Genomic DNA, 4,835 nt, shown 5'->3' on the forward strand with positions numbered 1-4,835 from the left:
AACACTGCTTGTTCATATTTATTCAATTATTGTTTTGTTGCCATCCACTTTTTAGCTCTGTGCCATGGGAACAGACTCTAGTTAAAACAGAGCACGGAGCCTTGTGAACACCAAAGCCACTTCGTGTGACCTTCCCTGGAGCTCTGGCAGAGTTTTAATGAAGCTCTGAATCCCTGATTCTGACAGTGTAGAAGAAAACAACGCATGACATCTATATGGAGCAAGGCCAAAGTAATACAATGTACCGCAAGCATACGCCAGAGGGGAGTGTGCTTCTGGGTACTTTCGAATATCAGTCCCGGAAAGTCCAGGACTACCTGATGACCGCTGTCCAGCACTCAATTTTACAGCACTCGATAGTAAAGCTCCTGGGCCAGCGGCCAATTTGAGTTAGACTCCAAGCACATTCTGAGTAGCTTTCTTGTTCCTACATACGGGATTGTGTGCTAAACAATGACAATCTCTCTAAGCAGCTGTAAGAAGTTTGAATCTTGAGTCTTTCATTTCTTATCTTATTTCTCTACACACGGCAGCATCCAGAGCCGTGAGCACGGATTGTTTGTTCATGTAGCCCAGAAGTTCACCTTCCTCACAATCATTTCAGCGCGCAAGTCTGAAAGCATCGCAAGCGACTGCTTTGTGCTGGAGCAGCTAACGCTTGCTCTAAATACTTTTGCAAACACTTTCGTCTGCTTTCGAGCGAAGTGAGGTGGGCCCTTGGAAGAACCTCATGAGTAACAATGACAAGAAAACACTGCGAGACTGAGGTCTGTAAAACGCTTCACTTTCAGGCATACCATGCTCTGTTCGCAAAAAGAACCGAATGATTTGCGCCTCTGTTATTCATCTTTAATATTACACATACACCTAAAGATAAACGTGTGTGCAGCGCGACTGCGAAAAAACTCAGTTGTGGTGAGTGATGGTTGGCATCGTCTACTAAGAGGGAGCTTGCAAGGTCATGTGACCCTCACCTTCTCGAATTGCGCCGCTGAATAAAGCCCGGCAGGCTGAACAGTTTCACTGCGGCATCTGTTGAAATGGTTGTGAGAAGCACCTTCGCCTTTTTCTCCAAGTTTGGCATGCCAGTGAGAGTGAAAAGATGCCTGTGCAATGGATGCTAAGGATCGTTTTCCACCGCACAAGGCGGACGCTGCGGTGAGGAAGGCCTAACGTTCTCAAACTGCGACTCCAAGGCTAGCTCGGCCAACCATACTGATTCCCTGTGGCCTTTTACTGAAATGGATACTTGAGCAGCACCTTGGCATCCACCTCCAACAGCTTCCGAATGCAAATGAGAACCAGTGCACTGAGAATGAAGCCGCCTGTGTGACTAGTTCACTGTAGTGGACATCATGAACGGTCTGTAGGCTCTTGCTTCATTCTGACTCTATGCTGTTGTGTGCGCACCAATACAAGTTCTTGTGCTTGTTTTGTCGTGCGCCTGGCCAGCAGAATATTTCTGCCTTGACATAGCAGCCCTGAAGGATATGCTTGAAACCAAGTCTTCTGGCAGAAAATGCTTGAAACCAAGTCTTTTGGCGGAAAATGTCATCGTAAGTGTTTTGCTTTGTTCTGTCTGGGCAGAATATGCAACTAATTATTTTTGCATCTTGCATCATAATAGCATTATGCTGGCAGTCAGGAGTGATTTCGCGTGCTGCAGAACGATGACATATTAAAGCAGGTAAACTGTTTCAGGACACGTTGCTTTTGTCATTTGTACAATTATATGCCTGCACTAGAACGATGCATCATTAGTGCACTGTCAGTGAAGTATAAGAGTGAAATTTTGCTCAACACAGCTCACGTGCTCTGCCTAATCTTCTTATATGTCTGCAGTGATGTTTTTGCTAGTGGAGATAGCTTTACGGCATTTTTACTCAATTATGAGCTCTCAGGAGTAATTGCCATTTTTGTTTCCGTGCGTATATGCAACATCTGCAGCCATTCACAACCTTCTTGCCTCATCACATAATTGGGTGCACTTGATAGCACTTACTGTTTTTAACTGATCATTTCTTTAAAGGCCACAGTTCCTGGGAGAAAAAAGTTTACTACCATGCGCGCTACCCCAAGTGCTCTTTGCCATGCTAAACGTTTCTGAAGCGTGTTCTTGTGGCTATCAAATAAACACTGTCGCACACGCTGGTGGTCAGAAATCCGATTAACTTTTCATTCACCACTGTTTGAAGTCTACTGTTTCCTGTGGCAACTTGTTTTCATGAATTACACTTTGAAAGTTGCATGTTTACGGCTCTGCCCCTCCTTCAAATGTTTCCCTTTTCCATGTTGACTCACTGTGTTGGGTGTTTGGCATTGTTCATTTGCTCTGAAATACATGTCGAGAGTCAAGGGCATAACATTGGGGTGCACACTTTAGCTATCAAAGAGTTGTTACGGCTTACCAAGCGAATATTAGAAAGGACTTCATACATTTTTTACCACATGCCACTGGTGCATTAACATGAAACTAAGGAACCGTCATATTATCTGTACGAATGTGCATGGAAGTTTCAAATGCTGAAGCATGCTACCTAATTTTTTTTTTTCTTCAGTCTCTGTATTCTAATTACTTTACTCCTGCAAGGGGAGACGCAAGTCTTAGAACGGTCCAATATGGTCAAAAATCGGTTTCGTGAAAAACACATTTTCGGAACATTTATCCTTTCCACCACCTGCACTGATCTCCGTTCATGCAGGCAGTAAATAGCCTCACAGGCTTTGTGAGAGGTGCTGCTGACTTCTTCAGAGCCAAGAAGGGCACTTCAGCTGATTACCGCTCAGAGATGGACAGCAAGTACTTCGAGGAGTGGTTTTCGAGCAAACTGCTGCCAAACATCCCTAACAGCCGCATTATTGTTATAGATAATACCCCCTACCATAACATACTGTTGTGCTCGAAAGGTCACAAACGACATCAAGCTGGAAGATTGAAACCCAGGCATGGCTCACAAGGAAGGGCATATCCTGGTCAACAGATACGGTGCGAGCTGAGTTGCTTGATTTGTGCAACAGAACGGCGAGCAGACACACTGTGTATGCCATCGACACACTTGCCGCAAAGCATGGCCACGAAGTGTTGTGTCTGCCTCCGTACCATTAAGAGTTTAATCCCGTTGAGCAGGTGTGGAGCATGGTGAAAGAATTTGTAGCAAAGAAAAACAAAGCTTTCACCTTGGCTGAAGTTAAGGAGCTTCTGCCTCAGGCTTTGGATCATGTGTCAAAGGAAGACTGGCAAAATTTTGTGCACATGCTGAGTACATTGAGGATGAAGCCTGGGAAAGGGATATTTTCAATGACGAAATTGACCCAATAGTTTTTGCCATTGGCAGTTCAAGCAGCTCGTCTGAAGAGTCCAGCTCTGAATTGAGTGGCATTGAAGAACTGGAATAATGCTGTTTTCTTTGCAGATTTTTTTCATTTATCCTTGGTTGGTTTATGGGGTGTCAGCGCTTCGCCGACTAAAGCGCCCATATAGGCACTGTCTACTTTGACCATCCAATGCTGACGGCACTATCCAACACCATGCCCAGCCAAGGCTAGAACAAACTTTTCCCATGGATGTTGCCGCAGCACACGAAACCGCAGAGCAACATCACGTGAGGAAAGAGAGCAAGCCATCTCTGACATGTACAGCTGTGTGTGCGTGTGACTGGTGTATGTGTCGGTACCAGGAATTTGACCGTGGGAGAAACGAATGTGAGGGTGGTGAAATGTGAACGCCCGAGAGGGGCAATCGAAGCTGTACCAAGCGACAGAACAGAACACGCATCGCAATAGCGAAGTTTGCACAGGCGCTTTCTTCTTGTGGACTAACATTTTGCCCAAATTCCTAACGCGACCTCAATAAATTGACTCTCAATTTCTCCGAGTGTCTGCTAACATTGCGCAGCCGACAGGATGTCGGTCAGACGCAACCATTGAAGACGCAGTGGCTCACCAGCGAATGTCCTTGACTGACTCTGACTCAACGAGCATCTATTCTCTGCTGTCCTCGGTCGACTGCAACCTCTTGGGCAAGCTACGAAGAAGCAGCTTGCAGATGAATTGAAAGCAAGATAACTGCCGTGCTCTGCAAGCAAGATTGATCTAGTCTCACAAATCCTCGAAGGCAACATGGTCAACGAGTCTCCGAAGATATGGACACGCAAATGCTAAACCAGGCTGCCAACGACTACGACAGGCAGGCGTACCTGGAGGCGCTGTCTGCACTCAAGGAGCTGCGTGCTGAGGTGGAGACTGTCCGAATGCAGCTTCCCAGGCGACCATGGCTACCCTACCTGGAGTGTACGGGCATGGCAACATCAGTGCAGACGCCCAATGCCAATTAATAGTTGCGGGGCACTGCTCCACATACCTTTAAGGCCAGCGGTACGTCGCACCACATTTGAAAAGCGCGCCCCTTCTGGGCACTCTGTGCGCTGCCCCATTTCCCCTCTCCTCTCCCGCCGATGGGGGAAACTGGTCCCCACTCGGACTGCATGGACGGACCTGCCTGCCCTCTGCAAGATAGACGCTTCTTCCACGGCCCGCTGTGTGTGTGTGTGTCTTGCGTCTCCCTCAGGCAGAGGAAGCACCCACAGAGTTCTGCACCAAGCCCACCACCCGTTCATGTTCCCGCTAACGACACAAGAGCTGCAACTACAGAGATATAATGCCAACTTGCGCCATTGGTGATGGAGAACCGAACATGGCTGCAATTCTAGCCATGATCGCCCCCACGCAAGCGCAGCTGGCCAATGCGTTGACAGACTCCCGCACCCACAGCAGCAGTACAGATCCATTCAACGAGCGACATATCATCCGCCATCCCTTTGTATGACGGATCTCCA

The 4,835-nt window shown here is 47.3% G+C and overlaps 1 pseudogene; it reads left to right on the forward strand.

Moving 5' to 3' along the window:
* The first annotated feature begins 2,696 nt into the window (after positions 1-2,696).
* On the forward strand, positions 2,697-3,396 carry LOC146170716 (uncharacterized; annotated as a pseudogene).
* The last annotated feature ends 1,439 nt before the right edge of the window (positions 3,397-4,835 follow it).

Source organism: Amblyomma maculatum, unplaced genomic scaffold, assembly GCF_055883805.1.
Source record: "Amblyomma maculatum isolate TAMU_Amacu unplaced genomic scaffold, ASM5588380v1 scaffold_62, whole genome shotgun sequence".
NCBI classification, from domain to species: domain Eukaryota; kingdom Metazoa; phylum Arthropoda; class Arachnida; order Ixodida; family Ixodidae; genus Amblyomma; species Amblyomma maculatum.